This window comes from Tenrec ecaudatus, chromosome 15 (assembly GCF_050624435.1).
Source record: "Tenrec ecaudatus isolate mTenEca1 chromosome 15, mTenEca1.hap1, whole genome shotgun sequence".
Lineage (NCBI taxonomy): Eukaryota > Metazoa > Chordata > Mammalia > Afrosoricida > Tenrecidae > Tenrec > Tenrec ecaudatus.
Genome location: NC_134544.1, coordinates 19,195,553 through 19,214,226, shown reverse-complemented (window position 1 = coordinate 19,214,226; position 18,674 = coordinate 19,195,553). Strand labels below are relative to the sequence as shown.

The window sequence follows — 18,674 nt, the reverse complement described above, 5'->3', positions numbered from 1 at the left end:
CAAAATTTGATGCATTTTAGGTGTGATGTTGGCAAAGAATATTGAGCGTGCCATGGACAAACAAATCTTTCCTGCAAGAAATATAGCCAGAATGCTTCCTTAGAAATGAAGGTAGCAAGACTTCATGTACTTTGGACCTGTAATCAGGAGAGAAGCATCCCTGGAAAAAGCTATCATGCTTGGTAAAGTAGAGGTTCAGCAATGAGAGGAAGGCCCTCAATGAACTCATTGAAACGGTGGCTGCAACAACGAGCTCAACTATAACAATTGTGAGGCTGGCACAGGACTGAACAGTGTTTCATCCTGCTGTACAGAGTTGCTATCCATTGGAAACCACTCAACAACCATGAGCCTTTTTGTCTTATAGGTTGTTGTGTTGGTCTGGGTTGTCTAGAGAAACAAAACCAATGACACTTATCTATGACTAAGAGAACTTTATATCAAGAAGTCATTGTATTATTGCTTCTTGGCCTTTTGGTTAAGATCAAGTGTAGTATCTCTTCTTATCAGTTGAACATCTGATATGTCCTCTATCTGAAGACAGTGTATTAAATGGATTTTTGGAGCAGGGAGATGGAAAAGGAGCTTGCTCCATCCACTCCATGCATCCACCTGGTATTTCAGTACTTCCAGGAATGGTGCACCCCCTTCAGTGGGGTAGGGCAGAGGGGAGAGTAATTTTATATCATGAAGCAGCACATCCCAGTCCAGCTCAAGTCCTTGTGTCTGGTGCTAGCTGGAGCCCTGTTCAGACTCATGCATCTGCAGGCTGATGACACAGAAAGGTAAAGCAGGAAGCAGGGAGATCATAGACCGGTGGATGCAGAGCCACATGGATCCAAAGGTGATGGAAATATGGCTGAGCACCAACAGCTCCCAGATTGGCTCCTGGTGTTAGCATCACATATGGAACCGCCTCTGGAAGCAGACCAGGATCCCAGAAAGCAGGGAGGGTGAAAGGCCAGAGAGGAGTTGCCAGTATCTCTCTTAGAAAAAGGTCCCAGCCCCAGGGAGGCATCATCAGGCTGTGACCTGATTGATAGATTGGACCAACCCCCTACACTTTCACAACAGGTTCAAGTTGACATAAAATCTAATGGCCACAATTGTTTCAAGGATCAAATGGCTCTGTGTCACTTTCATCTTTGTCATACTGCCACCTAGTTTAGGGTCAGCCTGGAGTTGGTATTCCATAAATGTCTGTCGAATAAACAATAGTGGTGGGAAATCTTGTAAATTGGAAGCCATTAATAAAGTGGTCATGGTATAGTGGATTACAAGTTAGCCTACTACCCTCAAGGTCAGCTGTTAGAAACCACCATCTGCTCCTCCAGAAACTCACAGGGGCAGTTCGGGTGTATCCTATAGGGTTGCTATAGGGTACACCATAGGGCAGTGGGTTTTTTGTTTTGTCTTTTCAGTTTAGTAAATCCTTTACCTAGGCCAGGCATTTTCCCCCTAACCTCCACCCCACAAAAAATAGCCTTCAGTGATAGCAAATGTGCTATGGGAGGAGATTTTTGACGTTGATCCTTTCTGCCACCAGCCTCTTCATTATATAGAGATGGGTTATTGTTTGTACTGTTGTTGCAGGATTTCGTATGCAGTCGCATTTACCTAGGTTGCCTTTCACTTGTGCTCCTCCCTTCCTGTGCCTTGACCATGTGTGCTGGCCTCCCCCTTAGTGGATCTTGCCTTCCCCTTCACCCCAGTTAAGAGGGGTCTACCCTCTAGTTAGTGATTTGCCCTCCCTGCCCCTCGCGCCCCTGGTTGCCATCAAAGAATATTTTTTCTGTGTGAAAATGTGTATGAATTATTGAGTGGAAAATTGATTTCCTCTGTAAACCTCCACCCAAATCACAACAAAAGGGTTTTTTTTAAAAAGAAATTAAATAATTACATGACTATGGAAATGCCATAGCAATGTATTACTTCTCTATATGGTAGAATTTCAACTCAGAGCAGATTTCCTTCATGCCAAATTGTAGGGCAGTAAAAGTAGGTATTTGAGAACATCCTAGCATCTAGTAACGTAGTTTATTTGCCCGATTTCTAGGCCACGGATTCAAGTTACTCTGAGAAAACAAGTGTTATCTAGTTATAAGTTAATTAATAATACAAATGCTTAATCCCTTAACTGACTCCTCTGCAGACAGATGGTTCAGAAGTCAGAATTTTTCAGATTAGTGGCAACTATATATATATATATATTTGTTTCCTAGGATTGCCATAACAAAATGCATCAATTAGGGGGCTTATGAGAAAAAGAGTTTATAGTCTCACAGTTCAGTAAGCCAAACATCCAAAGTGCCGGCCAGGCCAGCCTCCTTGCAGTCTCTAGGGGAATATCCTTTCTTGTTTCTCTTGGTTTCCGGAAGCTCTGGGCCTGCCTTGAGAGTCCTTAGCTTGTCAGCGCAGTGCATCTTCACATGGTCATCTTTCCTCATGTGGTTCTCTCGTTGTCTGTTCTCTCTTCTAAAACGCCCCTCACAGGAGACTAAGATTCACTCAGCTCCTGTTAACTAAGCCAATGACCGCTTCAAAGACCGAATATCCAACCAGGTCACAGACACAGACCTAGGGGTTAAACTTCAACATATTTTGAAGGGACATGATTCTGTTCATAATAGCTACCTATGCCTAGTAAAGTTCGGGGTGGTAATCTGGAATTAAATCCAATAGGATTTCCTAATAAACCCATGGAGCCCTGGTGGCGTAGTGGTTATGCATTGGGCTATTAACTGCAAGGTCTGAAGTTCAAAACCAAAAGCCATTTCAAGGGAGAAAGACCGGGCTTCTACTCCTCTAGAGAGTTATAGTTTCAGAAATCCACCAGGGCAGTTCTCTCTGTCCTATAGGGTTACTGTAAGATGCCATCAACTCAATGGCAGTGAGTATGTGTGTATATGTATATATGTAAATGTGTGTATACATTCATTCCTAATGGAGTAAAGATGCTAATTCTTCAATATTAATCTACCTTTTAAAATAGTCTATATAAAATCAGTTTCATTGTGAGTATATATTTTTCTTCTTTTCTTTTTTAACCTGAAATTTCTCATGCCTTGGATTTGAACCAGACAAGTCATTTGCTATACCCTGTTGCCCGACCCTTTCATGATCCACCATTGGACATACAGTGATCACTTACATTTCCCATCTCTGGAGTTGATGCTGTTGGGTATGTGACGGTCAGCTAACTACGTGATGTGCGGTTCAGATCCATCAGTTGCTCCATGGGAGAAAGATGAGGCTCTCTGCTCCCGTTAAAACTCACAGTCTTGAAAACCCTCTACAGAGTTGCTGTGAGTTGAAATCAACTGGACGGCAGTGGTGGCTTAGGGAGTTGGTGGGAAACCCCTATCCCACTTTTAGTAAGTGCTGCCATCTGGTGGGAGCCTGTGTAAGTGTAAATCTGCAGAAACCATCTCACGCACCTCAAACCAGAGATCTCCCTCAGGACTTATGTGTCCCACTAATTATATCAAAATCTTTACTACCTACATTTATTTTTCATTTCATCCAAAATGTCTCCCATTGCTGAAAGCACATGGTCTCAATAAAACATTCAGAGCAGACAATAATTCAGTCTTGAATGGGCTAATTCATCTACTCTCTACTCGTGTGTACCACCAGGCAGTCACAGCACCTCCTTTGCTTAAAAACACCTACGAAGGAAGAACCCAGACCTCTCAGTGGCAAGCCACTGTGCTACTGGGCAACTTTAATGACTAAAATCAAAGCCACCTCCTCTGCGTCTTTTACCCTTTGGTCTTAACTCTGCCCTAGCTAGGAGGAAACAAATATTCTACCTCCCTTCCCATGTGGCAGCTAGTCAAATATTTGAAGTAGCAATCCAATAGCACATCATTTGCCTCTGTTCGTTCTAACTTCTCTACATGAAGCTTAGCTTCCTCTTTCCTCACATCCTGGCCACCATGCCAAGCTCCAGGGCATCAATGCCTGCAGTAAAATGAGACCTCTAGAACCCGATACCTGCTCAGCCCAGAATCAGGGAACTCACTGTCTTCCTTTCAGTTTTATATTCTGGTTCCATTCGTGCGATCAAAAAATGTGCAAACTTTTTATGCCGCAGAACACTGCTCATTTTGAATTATAGTCGATTCATGCCATCCACTTTCTCACAGAACTTGATATCGCAATTCAGGAATCTCCCTGGAATTAGATTGTCCCACTTAATAAAAGCCTGTGGATTGGTCCTTGTTGGATTCTACTGTGCTGATTCTGACATCCATATTTGGTTTTGAATCTTGCTTTCCCTTTTGAACTCATCCGCCTGCTAACTCTGTTCCACCTCCACATTTTCTGTACAGTCCCTCTAATCTTCAGCAAACAAGTGCATACAGATGCTGGACAAGATAGGCCCGAAAGCTCTATGGCACGGACAGCACTAGAGACTTCCCTCTCGGCTAGCCTGCTGAAGGACTGACTCTCTGAAACACAGTGAACCACGTCCACCAATAATAATGCAAACTACTGAGAGTGCAGACAAGACAGACAGCCGCTCTGGGTCAGAGAAGGGAGTAACTCAGAATCATCAGCCAAGGCTCTAGACTTCAGTAATGAAATTTATATGAAAGTTTGGCTACTGTAAGACCATGAAAAAAGTCCTTATTTCCTGAAATGTACATGGGTATGAACATGAACTTCATCTACCATGAGCAGGTTTTCAAGGGGAGTCCCTGCATGACTCGAACAAGGAAGAGCTTGGCTGCTGACTGGGAAGACTATTGGTTTGCGTGTCTTTGGAGAAGACTCAGAAGAAAGGGCTGATGATCTACTTCTGAAAGATGATGGCCAAGGGGAAATCTTACCTGATTAAGGATAAATAAACGCTTATAGATGCAACCGCCCTTGCCATTCCACCACACCAACCACACCCCAAGGTAAGTCCTCCCAACATGTGGGAATAAATAGTCATGTCAATTTCAACATATGAGCAGAGCTTCGAAAACTTTGGGGGGAAACTTCTATTAGCTTTTAATTCCATTTTTCCATGAACTTTTTGAAGTTCCCTCATATGTATGCGCATGCACACACACACACGAGGGGAAGTAAAAACACAGTAGGGTTCTAGCTCAAACATGCTTGGGTCTAGTGCACACCCAATGTCTTTAACCACATCTCTGAGCTAAGTGATCCTGCAGACAAGTTCTCTCAGTAACACACTCATCTTCGTTTCCTTAGTATGCCTTCAGAAAAATAAAAATAAAAGGTGAACTCAAAACAGTGACTTCTGAGGGACCTGCTGGACAGTTTAATTCAAGACAGAATGGTCAGTTTAGTAGAGATAATTTTGATAGATTTTCTCAAAGGATACATGAGTATCGCAAGGGCTAACCATGTCGATGAGTTAAGAATATTGAAAGCTGTATTGGTGAGGAAAAGGTCAAGAAAATTATGCCATGGAAACACTTGGACCTCATTACAATGCACTTGCTTATTCTTGGAGGGCAGCACGGACTGTCTGGCAAGAATGTTGTTGGGAAACCTTACCCATCCACCCTACAGCCTCAGTCTTGTCCCTTCGTGTATCCTTTTGTTCCCCAAACTCAAAGCATTTCAAAGGAATACAAGCTGAGTCCCTTGAAGGTGCCAGAACTGATGTCATGTCATGGTTTAAATTGAGAAACACAGAATTCTTTGGGGGAGGGATTAGAGCGATGGAAACACTGCTTTCAGAAGTACATAGATCTGGATGCAGGAGATTTTGAGAAACAATAGCTTCATATGTTTGATAGTTTTGTTTATGAGGGCAAAATATTTGGATCCACAATCAATGTTCATAGAAGCAGTAGTCAAGAAATCAAATGACCGATTGCATTGGACAAGTCTGCTGCACAAGACCTCTTTCAAGTGCTAAAAAGCAAATCTGCCACTTTGAGGACTAAGATGTAATCTGACCCAAGCCACACAGTGTTTTCAATAGCTTTCTGTGTACCAGGGATTGCCGGGAGAACATGCCCATCTGTCTTGGAGGAGGCACCGCCAGAAGGCTCCTTAAAAGCAAAAATAACAAGACTTCATCTTGCATACTTAGAACATCTTATCAGAAGAGGCAAGAGGAAAAGGACACGAGGCTTAGTAGAGTGTCACCCACAAAGAGGAAGGCACTCAAAGAGATGGAGTGTCACAGTACCTGCCACACTGGACTACGAGATAATGACAATGGAGGGAGCTGTACAGGACCCAGCAGTGTTTCCTTCTGTTCTACATGGTCGCTATGGGTTGGAGCCAACTTAAGAGACACCAATAACAAAATGATTGAGTACCCAAACTTTTTGACTCATTCTTATATATTTGCTTAATATTTACTTACTTTATGACTAGGAATCATGATTTTTATTTCAATTAGTAAATACATTATTAGAAGTATTTTTTATTTCAATAGTAATGTAGGGGGTGCTAAATGTATATAGAACAATGTTTTTAACTCACTGTGACTGAGCCACTTCTGACTCATAGGTACTTCTGACCCATCAGGACAGGGTAGAATTGTCCCTGTGAGTTTCTGAGACTGTAACTCTTTATGAGCGTAAAAGGCCCCATTTTTCTTCCTCAAAGCAGCTGGTGGATTTGAACTACTGATCTGTGGTTAGTAATGCAATGAGTAAGTCACTGTGCCACCAGAAGAAGAGTAAATATCCAGTAAATCTTGCCCACAATCCCTGCTTCCAGCATCATAAACTATTCATGCTTTAATGTTTAGCCCTGTGTATATACATACATATATATACTGTTATAGATGTGTAAAATTAAAGAAATAACCTTTGGGATTGTTCTGTTATTTTGTCTGCATTGTTTGATAATCTGCTTCTTCATGTCATAATATATTTTGACAATACGCTTCATACTGTCCCTAGATTTTCTTTCCCCAACAGTTTTGTTGGCATTTCATTTACATACCCTACCATTGAATAGTTCCATTGTTCGATCATATCCAGGGAAATTGTAGAATCACCACCACATTAAGCTTAGAGCATGGCTTCCCCCATGGTGAAATTGCCTTTAAAAGGAGTTACGCAATCACAATCAGTTTAGTGCCCCCTCCCCACCTCCTGCCTCCATTATTTACTCCCAAGATCCCCTTACCCTCCCTGTCAGCATTTTCTTCCTTCTCGTACCCATTGCTGCTGAAGGGCACCACTGTCACAGTCAACAGTCCAACTCCTCCATTGCCGCCCACTCGTCATGCCATCCATCCCTGTGTCTCCTGTCTCTGTTCCTCCTCCTTCCCTAACACCCTGAACTTTGTCCTCAGGTCAATGCTGCCCTTTGATCTCAAATGGTTGATGATTCCACGAGGGGGGAATTGGGTTGCAGACCTGAGGGGTGACTAAAGGCCACCGTCTTGGGGATGCCACAAGCCTCTGTCCCACCGGTAAGCCTGGCCTCTTGGAGAGAAACATAATCTTTCGTGTTGTTGCAGGCTTTTCTAAATGATCGTTCACTTGGTAAATGAGTCCGACAGAAGGCTCAGTCACAATGCATGTGACTGTGGTTTTAATATGCTCTGAGCTGATTGACACACAATTTTTTGCCCACACTGGGATACAAGCAACCCCGGGCTGCTGCTGTTTGCTTGTGTTGTGTAACAGACCTAACTGTATACATGACCCTTGAAATTGTCCCACTTCTTTCCCAGTCAGAATACTGTGATGGTGTGCTAAGTGTCACTATGACTCCTGTTTGGAGAAACAGTGTGTAAGTCAGGGCTTCTCCCTCCGTCTCATCCACGACAACCTGGAGTCCCCTTCACATGAAAAGAACCTCAATCGAAAATCTGTAGCCGATACCCGCGAATGGCATGACTTATTCTAGGAAATGATTCTGGTCCACTTTTCTGTTTCCCGTTCTTTCTGCCTTCCTTTGTCTGAAATCAATTAGAGATAAGAGCCCAAAACTCAGAAGGTGATTTCAAATAGAAGGTAATGGACCTATTCTCTGAGCTAGCCCACTTCAAAATTAGAAAGAAATGAAGAGAAATTTCATTTTTCATAAAAGTGAAAGTTTTTTTCTGGATTCTGAAGTCAATCATTCAAATTCCTTTCATTGGAAATAGCCTTTAAACACTACAAGCTACTCTTCTTGATAAACCTCAATAAAGGCTTGGACTCAGATTTGCGATACCTTAAAAAGATCCCACAGGAAATCAATCCAGTCATCACACAGACACTCCCCACCCCGTGTTGATCGAGGAGCATAGGGAGCAAATTGAACCCAAAACGTCGAAGAGACCATGGAGGACATCTACTCAGAGAAGCACAACAGCAAGAGACAGACTCCGTCGCACACAGTTCCTTGGGGATTAGTTTACAAGCCCTCGCCTTTCTATTCCACCCTTGTTTCCACTCTACCCTTGACTTTGAGGTTGTTCAGCACCTTAGAGTTGGTTCCAATTCATAATAATCCCACGTACATCCGTAGAACAAAGCACTGCCTGGTCCTGCACCATGACGGCTGCAGCCACAGTGTCAGTCCATCGCATTGAAGGTCTTCCTCTTTTCAGCTGACCCTTTGCCAAGCATAATGTCCTTCTGTGGGGACCAGACCTGCTTATTTACATGGCCAAAGTATGTAAGACCAAGGGTCGTCTTCTGTGCTTGCTTCTAAGGTGTATTCTGGCTCTACTTTTCCTGAGACAGATTTTCGCATTCCTCTGACAGTCTATGGTATACTCAATATTCTTCACCAACACCTAATGCAATAGGTTGTTTAGTTTCTTGACCACTGCTTCCATGGATACTGGTTGTGGATCCACGTAAAAGGAAATCCTTGACAACGTCAACTTTTTCTCTGAGAACATATTAACCCAGTCGTTTCTAACCTCTCCTACTCTGTTAACTTGAAGATGGTATTTCTGAATAATAAGTTGCTGGGGGTTTTCCTCCTTGATGCCAAAATAAATAAATAGACATCACCATCATCTCACAAAATCCACCGGAACAGAGACCATGCCTGCCTTGTTCACACCTCCCTCCCCAGCACCTGTGTCGTACGTAGTGTATGCCTGGGTATTTTTGTTTATTTATGGTTTGCTTTTATGCCGTCCACTTCCGCATGCTCTTCCTATTAGGAGGTGACACCCTCAGCTGTGCCGAATGTAGGTCGAATGCAGTACCGTGTTCCTCACTCCAGGTGCATATGCCTTAAGAGAGGTCACACCATCACAATTGGCTTCAAAGCACAGGGATCATGTGGAAGTCACTTTGGGTGGCAGCAACTGAGGCAGCAGTGTCAGTCAGGTGACCTAACTAGTCTGTGCCATGACATGCCCTTATCACCCCTGCTCCCAACTTTCCTTGGTTCTTGCTTGTTTTCCTGCTCTCCTGTCTTCCAAGGACTGCTTCTGCCAGCTATCTGCTTCCCTTCCACACAAGCATTTTCTGCTCCCATCAGCTTAGGGCAGCTTGCATTGCCTACCAGCAGTGACTCTAAATGAGCCCATAGTAGGCTCTCCACTCTTCCTTAAATAAGCAACTGAAGTAAGTACTCAATTGATCACCATCCTAGTCTCCCATCCTCTTGTAGAGCACTTCCTTTCCAAGCACCTTCACATTATATTTCATATATATATATATATATATATATATATATATATATATATATATATCTTGGCTATGGTACTTGATTATAAAATCCCAGTCACTGACCCAACTTGTGCTGTGATATATAACATAATATATTAATAAAGAAGGGCAACTTCCTTCTTTATTAATGCAAGAGTAACCCCCTCCAAAAAAATCTTTTTTCACTAGACTAATTTTCGGCAGCGTGTGACAGAATCATTTCCCAAAATGTGCTTTATGATCTCATCGTGGTCAGAATGACACTTGAGGGGCATCATCTAAGTAATACAGAAACCTGACAAAAGAGGAACTTGGGATTGAAGTTGTGAAGTGAGAGCTGAGGGTTGGCTGCAGAGGGAAAAGACCCAGCTGTTAACACTCACCAGGTGCCCTGGCAGGGTGGGGGCGGCCGGAAGTGGTCCAGGCACGTCTGCCAAGGCAAAGAGGTGGCTGTAAGCTTCCGCCTGTTCCCTCTGACCCAACAGTCCCTGCACCCGGACCAGAGAGCAGTTTGGTAGCAACTCTAAGAGAGTTTCAGAACCAACTAAAGGGAAATTCTTGGGTACTTCCCACGTTCACAGTGACAAGGCCATGCTTGGACAGTGGTGTTTGGAGAAACAAGATATCCAGGACATTCTTTTTGGCTTACAGGAGCACAGAACCCCCAAACTGGGTTTCCCCAGCCCGAGAGTTGGAAAACCATTACAAAATCCATGCAAGCATCTCAGAAAGCAGGAGCGGAAAGGCCATTTTGTGTGCAGTGACCGTCCATGCAGCACCAGGTCCCTTTTTGACCCCCTCTGCTCGCCGGGAACTGGAGCTCAGCGCCTTCCAGAATCAAGGCTGACCAGCAGCTTCGCCAGCCAAAGCAGATGGCAAATACTTAGGTTTTATAAATGGAAAATAAATAGGAAACACCAGGGACACATAGATGCTTTCCATGCTTTTGCTCACTCTCCGGTTCCTAAAGCAGGCGACAGAGACACAATTTCAAGTGGTGATGAAAAGCCACTTGCCTGGAACATGACCAATACAAAGACCATAAACCTCTCACTCTGAGGTCTCCGGGTTCCCGCGCTTTCCGGACAGACTTTACCTCTGTAGGGTTGACCTGCACCGTCTGAATACATCAACCTTCATGGTTCTGACCCGGCATCTTGGAGTCCTTTCTCGCTCTGAGCACACCCAGGAATTCCGACCCACTGGGGACCAAGCCTGAGGAGATGGAAGTCGGCCACAGAGCGAGAGGGTGGAGCAGGACCCTGCTGCCCTTGCGACTCTCCTGACCTGGGGGACACCAGGACTTGTTGCTCGGGAGAGAGGGCACTTTCCAGGGCAGCGGCAGAACCGAACTAGGTGGCTTTTTCTCTCCCTCCTGCCAGGGCTGGAGGGCAGACCCCAGTGGGAACCTGGCCCAAGTGGAGAGTGGGGGTGAGGGTGGGGGGAGTCAGAGCATGGAAGGTGGTCTGAGGAGGAGAGCAGGGAAGGCTAATGGGGGGAGGGGCTATGACCAGAGCTGGGAGGCTGAAGCACATAGGTCACAAGCCCTGAGCTTGTCCCAGGGGGACCCCTCAAAGGCCCGGCTGGTGTCCGGAGCAGATCTGGAAGCCAGGTCAGGCTGGTCCTGAACTGGGCAAGGGACCTGGTGGCCCTGGGACGGCCTGCCCGCCGATGGACAGGGGCCTGGTGAGGTTGCCAGATCGTGGGTGCCTGAGAACCAACCATGGCCTGAGCAGACCCCCCTCCTCAAACCCCCACCCCCACCCACCCTGCGCACCCGCCCCCCACCCCTCCTACCCCTGCAATCAATAGTGTCCTCTGGGTGTTTGGGGATATTTTTTTTCCAGGACAATTGCTGCTGTCTAATTCATCAGTGAATAATTAAATCAGAGCGGGTCAGGGCTGCCTGGGCAGGGCCCGGGTGGGCGTCGGAAATGTGGGGGGAGGGAGAGGGAGGCTCTCTGGACGCCTCCCCTCACGTCGAGGGGCCCTCCTGGATCTGGAAAGCAGAGAGGGGACAAGCCTGTCCTGAGCGAGGAGAGGGGCGAGGGGGCAGAAAGTCGGTCAGGTGGAGGGAAGAAGTGGGCGACAACCCTCATTCGGTACCCGTTCTAGTCTCTTCTCAGCGGGCCAGCTCCCCTGGGGCGGCCGCTCCGCAGGGGCACGCGCTGCCTCCGCACGGGCTTTGGAAGAGAGGAAACCCACCCTCCGGAGGCGACCAGGAAGATGGAGAGGAGCCTAGAGAAGCGCCTAGAAACGGCATTGATTTAGACATCAATCCTGGCTCGCTGCCTCCGCCTCCCGGGCCAGGAGCCGCGCCGCCCTCCGCGAGAATCGGCCGGCCGAGGGCCCCGAGCGGCGGCGCGGCGAGCCGGTGGGGCGCAGAGCGAGGTACGGGCCAGAGGGAACGGCCGGCGCCCGCAGCCTCGACGCCGGCTCTGCCCTGCGCCCGGCCGCCCCGCGGAGCACTCAGCGCCCGGGCCAACAGGTCTCGGAAGTGGATCCAGAGTTAGGAGCTTCCCGGCCTCGCTCGCCGGCCGGCAACGGACCCGGACGGGGCTCGGGTCCCTGGTGGGCAGTCAGACAAGCGGACCCAGGCGCTGGCTCCAGGGAACAGCGCCTGGCTCCTCGCACGACCCCGGCCACGGGCACGGCAGAAATGGCCGCCCGCAAACCCCGAGGTTTGCCAGTCTTGCTTTCCAGCGCTTACGCGTTTGGGGAGCAAAAACAATTCACAATGTCTAAGAGGGGCATCAAGATTTTCCCCAAAAATTGGCCCTAAAATAATATGGTGGTGTTCTATGCATTATTATTTTTTTTACTTGTTAGTCTTTTAAAAAATCAGCTTAGCTTCACGAGGGTGTTTAAATTACTTTGGGAGCTGATAGTCCAGGAATCTAAAAATAAAAATACTTAGGATCATTTTTTAAAATTCTACCTCGCATACATATTTTAAACCCCTCCGTTGGTTTGGTTAAGTTTTCCAACGGAAATCTTTTCCTTTTGAAATCGGAAACTGTGTTGGTGGAGTTAAAAATCTGACCGGATCTCTTTAAAATGTTTTGTGATTTAAACTTATTCTTCGTGAGAGGAAGACAATCTGGGAGGGTTTTTAAACTCTCTCGTTTTCATTGAGAAGGGAAGTGCTGGGGATTTGCCCTCCTGCTCAAACAACATCGAATCCTCCATCAAAAATGGTTATTTCCAGAGCAAATAAATGATTGTTTGAAGGGGATAATAAATAAAAATCGACGCCAGTGCTGTGTCTCTATGTAACTGGAAAACAGCTGCACTTTCAAGGAGTTAAATTTGTCCCCTTCTCAATCAACTGCAACTTTTGCCTTCCTTTGGAAAGGCCAACAAAAAGATTTCACGCACAACTTGACCCGAACAAAGGGGACCTCACGCCGGTTTTTTCTTTTCCTTTTGTGGAGTGACAAGTGGAGGAGAAACACTTTATTTTAAGCACACTTGCGTCTACATTTGAAAACTCACTTGAAAGAGAGAATGAGCCTGCAGAATCTCTGCGCTCAAAACCGAAGCTATTGGGCTGGGGAGAGTGAGAGGATGGTAATCATAATGGAAAATCAACGGGAATAAACGAGTTCTTAAGCTAACATGTTGCTTTTAGACATGGTGCAATGTTCTTGGGTGTGGGGGGGCGTGTATGTTTCCATAAAAAACTGTAAAAACCTCCCACTCACTCCTGCCCCATCGCGCGCGCGCGCGCGCACACACACACACACACACACACACACAAAAGGCTAGCTGGCCTTCATAGTTTCCCAATCTCAACTTCCCCTCCACTTTCTTGAATTACATTTTCCCTGGAATAGAATACTTTCTTCCACAGGCAATCAGCCGTGCAGACTACCAGAAGTCCAGGGTGTCCCAGAGAGAATTTGTGAGGAATCTTGAATTTGAGGTCAGGGGAGTGTATGGGCAGGCACCCAGCCTGGGACAGTTGTCCCCAGTCTGGGTCAGAGGCCTGGGCACCCCCTCCTGCTCCTAACTCTTTGGATGGGCAGGGAACTTGGAGAATGCTACAAGGACTGGAGGGAAGAAATGTGCATTTGTGTTTGTGCAAGTGAGAGAAAAGAAAGCCTAGCAGTCCCCAAGCACCCCAAAACTCCTACAGTGCCCCATCCTGGGAAGGGGAGCAGAAGAGGACGCTAAGGGTTGGCCCACCTACTCCCTGGCTTCCAGGAAAACTAGGCAGGGGGATGGGTCGGCAAGGGAGCTTCAGGAAGTTCTGGGTTCCAGTTGCTACTGCCCCTCAGGACTGGCCTTCCCTGGAGCAGGTGCCCAGGACCTTAGAGGTGAGTCTTCCTCAGTCCCTGCCCTAAGCCCGCTCAGACCCCCACACCTCAATAGAGGAAATTGGAGGTTTGGGTCCAGCTGCCCCACTCTGGGGGGCTTGGGGCTACTAGTGGCAGGGCCCCTGCAGCTTCATTGTTCTTTTCCCCAGAGGGGTCGCGCACAGGCGCACGAACACACCCCACAGGAAAAGTTCACAGGAGCCCCTCTGCCAGCTCTGCGCCAAAATTTTCCATTTGGCAATCTTATGATAGCCCGCAAGATGGATAGGACGGCATCAGCCTCACCACCCAGAAAACTTTTCTTTCTGTCCCTTCTTTTTAAACTTTCCGAGATCCACTGAATCTGAGCCGCGCCAGTAAATTTATGAGAAGCAGCGGATGGAGTTGGCGACGCTGGGTGTCTGCGTTCGGATTCCGCTGCCCTGGCCTCACCCTGTTCCAGGCTTCAGAAGAGAAAATCATCGGAGTTAATGGAGATATCAAAGAGGGCCCCCACTTCCGAAGGCTCCTTTTCCACAGAAGCACCCACGTCCATCTACGTGTGAATTCAACGCCCAGCGAGAACCTTATCACCAGGGGCTCCAAGCGGTACAAAGAAAATTCTCCTCGTTCAAAGAAAACTCTGATCGCTACTATTATGTGTGCGAGCAACATAAGAATGTGCCCCTCCTCTCAAAATTCTCCCACAATATTGAAACCCATTTGTGGCCCGATTCACACAAACGTTTGAGGCCTTTCCGGAAAACCATTACCATTCAATGGCTAGAAAATTGCTCTTTCCTTTAAAAAAAAAAAAGGTGGGAAGGGGTGAGGGAGACACAGCAGCAGCTAACTGACAACAAAAACTTTCTCTGACATAATCCTTGCTCAAGAATGACAAAGAAATGATATTGACTTACCCAGGAATGGATGATGTGTTTGATAAAGGGGTGGGGGGAGATTGTGTGTGCATATGTGTAGATTTCTGTTCGGGCTCTGTACGGACAGCTGCAATTCATGGGCGACGCTGATTGCCAGAAACGCTATGGATTGGCATGGGGTCTGCGACTCGCAGAGCCTGATCAATACCCTACACTCACACGCCAGATGGTTTGGGGAAGGACAAAAATAAAATAGTCCAAATCAACCCACCATTATGTCTTTTTGTATTGCTCAGATCAAGCTAGTTGCAAGCACAAACATATTCTGTCCCACACAAAAAAACGGAAGGGATTTTTGAGTACTTGCATAGACAGGAGCAGCTCCCCCCACCCCCGACTGCCCTGGTTCACTCCAGAGAGGAGAGGTTTGCTTGGTTTCGGGCTGGGACAACTGTTTAGTAAAAGCAATGCGTTTTGCCCTTAACCAGATTGGGTGTAGTTGAGGTCTGTTTGTTTATTTTTTCATCGTGAATAATTTATAGGGTCTCTTTTAATTGAATGTACACCTCGCCCACCCCCTTCTTCAGCACCGGAAACATCTTTTTATGTGAATATAGGTTTGTAACCTTCCTGGTAAATATTTTCAGTCTTCTCCTGCAGTTGGTAACTCACACTCCGGATGTCACGCCTTGTTTTGTTATGTTGTTTGTTTGCCTTTGACCATGCAACACCTATTTAGTTCAGCAGACTTCTATTTAGTTCAGCATTGGAAGCTGCATTTTATATCGAAGCCTTAAACGCTGGGTCTTGAAGAAAATCAGCCCAGGGGGTGTGATGGGCAAAGACCTGGATAGCCTGCTTCTGACCTAATGTTTGGTGCAAGTGTTTGTTCAGATCCTAATGCTCGTGAAATAGGGCTCCTGACGCCTCCAACAGTCTGCTTGTGAATTAAAAAAAAAAAAACGCAAAGGGGGGCAGGTGGTGGCGGCAGCCCGAGTGTACTTCAAATTAACAGAAAATAATTCTGAGTCCTAGAACTTCTGAAGGTTAGCGGAGAAGCAGTTAGAGAGCGGGCCTCGTTTTTTGTTCGCTTAAAGAATGTCAGGGAAAGAAGGAGCAAGGCCTTTTCAGAGCCGTTTTGAACATCTTATTAGTATTGATATTCTTCACATTAGCTGGAAGACGGAAGTAAATATTATTTTGTTTTCCTTTTGAGAAAGAAAGGTGAAAGGGCATCCCAGCCAATTTGTGTAGAAATGAAGGGACTGCAAGAGACCAGGGCGTCCCTTTTCCTTTTCAATGGATTTTGGGTCGAAACATAAAAACCTGGAACTGCCATTAAAAATAATGATGATAACGCGAAGAATCTGCTTTAATCTAGGCCAATGAAATTATACACAAAGAAGCCAATACGATTTCATGATTTCCCTGAGATCGCCAATATTGATCGAGGGGAAGTGGGGGGAGGGACAGTGAGAGGAGCGAGAGAGCGAGGCTGGGAAGCGGGCGAGAATATGCAACTCACCTTTCAACTCCCAGGCACGTGACTGCTCCCGGGCACACCGAAACGCAATTCCCAGGAGCAGATTTATCTCGGTGGCCTGCTAAGTGAGTTTATCATATTGAAAAATTATTTAAACGACAATTCATACACATAGGCGTCTGTCTGGAGGTGGTTGCCTGGCCCTTGTTCCAGACGGGAGTTACCGGCCGCTGCTGGAGCCCGAGCGAGCCCCGCGCTCTGCAGGCTGCATTCAGCACCCAGGCGCATCTGGGGACATCTCCCGCCAGCCCCGGTCCTCTCGGGAGGCATTTCCCTCTCTGAGCATTCCTGGACTAGTGGGAGGTTGCACTCTGCAGAACTTTGGATCTACTCAGTGTGTGTTTCAAACATTAACTGGTTCCAATTACCCCAAGTGTCCAGTCTTCATGGATTAGGCCAAGAGTGGCGAAGGAGGAGACAGTGGGGACAGGAGGGCCGGCAGACATAAGAGACGTGGGGGAAAACGGCAGAAAAGCAAGGGAACTGAGTAAATGCACCTGTCTGTGTGAGTCTCCAGCAAACTGGTAGTAACCAGAAAACCTGGAGGGTCAGTGGCTTTCTGGGCCCACGGCTTTGATAACAGAGAAGCTATTTGAAAGACTAATGGGCAGTGTATTGGCCAGAGCTCAATAAAGTTGATCTATGAATAATGTCCCCGTATTTCCAAGCGACAGGATGGGGGTGGGGTGCGGTGGGTGGGATGAGTTACTGGAAAAGAGAGGAGGGCAGCTGGAAAGGGTTAGTGAGAATACAACCTGTTTTCTAAACGCATTGAACCTTTTTTTTTTTTCCCAGCACTCAGAAGGCACTACAGTATCTGGGTCTGCGTTCTTGCCTCCTTATCAAGTTTTCTCTAACAGCTGGAAGTGGTTGGGGGGGGTGCTGTCTTAAGAAGACCCCCTGCTCTTCTTTTGACAGCTGATCAAAAGAAAATAGGTCACGCTTCTCAAACTTATGTCTACCCTGTCCTTAATTACTGTCTCTTAACAAAGGTAACATCTGCGCAACCTCAGCTAGTCTGAATCTTCCGAAGCAAACACTCCTGCAACCGGCTTTGGAAGAATCTGCTACTTTCAAGGGCTTTCAATGCCGGGTGTTAGCCTCTCTGGCCGTGCTCAATCACCCGCCCTTGTTCCCCTGCTTCAGCCACCGAAATCTCCGCCTGCCCACTCCACTCCTACCTCCCGACCCGGGTTTGGCAAACAAGGGAAAATCTGGGAGCATGGAGGTGCGCCTATTAAAGAACCCTTTTCAGGTCCGCGGGAGCTGGTCATTTCATTAAACAGGATTGGATATGTAGATGTCGGCCTAGGCGGGTATCACCCATCCGCAGCTGTAACCCCCGGGCCTTCTACTCTGGCTGTTGGAGGGAAGCGGGTGTGAGTGTGTGTGTGTGCGCGCGCGCGCGCGTGCACGTTTTAGGAGAAAGATCCCCGGGTGTCGCCCTTCCAGCCCCAAACTGAAGTTTGCTTTCCCGTCGCCCTTCACCCCACATCCCCACCCTGTTCCACACTCTCCCGGCTTTTCCCAAGTAGCTGCTGGGGCAAGCACTTGATCACCTCGCATAGGCGGCTACCGGAGTTCCAGTTTTGCTCGACAATCTAGCAGGGTCCTTCTGAAGACGCCTAACTCGGAGATTTATGGGCTGGCCGCGTAATTAAATGATGTTATTGGGATAACTTTGCATGTACGCGGCGGCTGGTGGGCTTCTGCCGGCCGCGCTAGCCCGAAGCGCGGGCGCCAGGGCTCCGTTCGCCCGTAGACCGAGCGCGCTCCAGTCCCGGGAATTTACCCTGGATTAGAATACATTAGCGCCTACGTGTTTAAAAGGCCAAACTACTCGCTCCCGGCTGGGGACGCTTGGGACATGGCTCGCTAGGAGCCGTGGGTTTGTTTTCACGGGTCACCCAGCGGAATCTCGGCCTCCCAGTTTCCAAGCCTGCGGAGAAGCTGGGGAGTGAGGCGAAGGGCACCGAAGCTATACTACTGGCCCCAGATCGCAGCTGCCCGGGAGGAACAACGCGGCATCTAGAACATAATCTCCCTCCCCGGCTCGCACTCTCGCCTCTCCCTCCTTCACTCCCCTGCTCTCCCGCCCTCCTCCTCCCGCCCTCTCCTTGACGTTTGATTCCTGTAGCAAAGGAGGAAAAAGAGGCAAAGAGCCGTCAGCCAAACATGAACTGCGCGGCTCCGCCCTCTAGGCAACTATTGGACAGCGCGCTCTGTAGGTCCGCCCCCCGAAGCAGGCACGGCCGCGGAGTGGCTGCCGGCAGCGCCCATCGGACGCGCCCCGCCCAGGGCCCGGGAGGGTAGGTTGGCTGCCCCGGCGAGCGGCAGAGCCCTTCTGGACAGCTCCCGCTCA

At 47.5% G+C, this 18,674-nt stretch overlaps 1 non-coding gene across 1 annotated transcript; it reads left to right on the top strand.

Moving 5' to 3' along the window:
• Positions 1–458: 458 nt before the first annotated feature.
• LOC142428258 (U2 spliceosomal RNA) lies at positions 459–649 on the top strand. The gene has a single exon (XR_012780190.1). It is a non-coding gene; the product is annotated as a U2 spliceosomal RNA (small nuclear RNA).
• Positions 650–18,674: the final 18,025 nt, after the last annotated feature.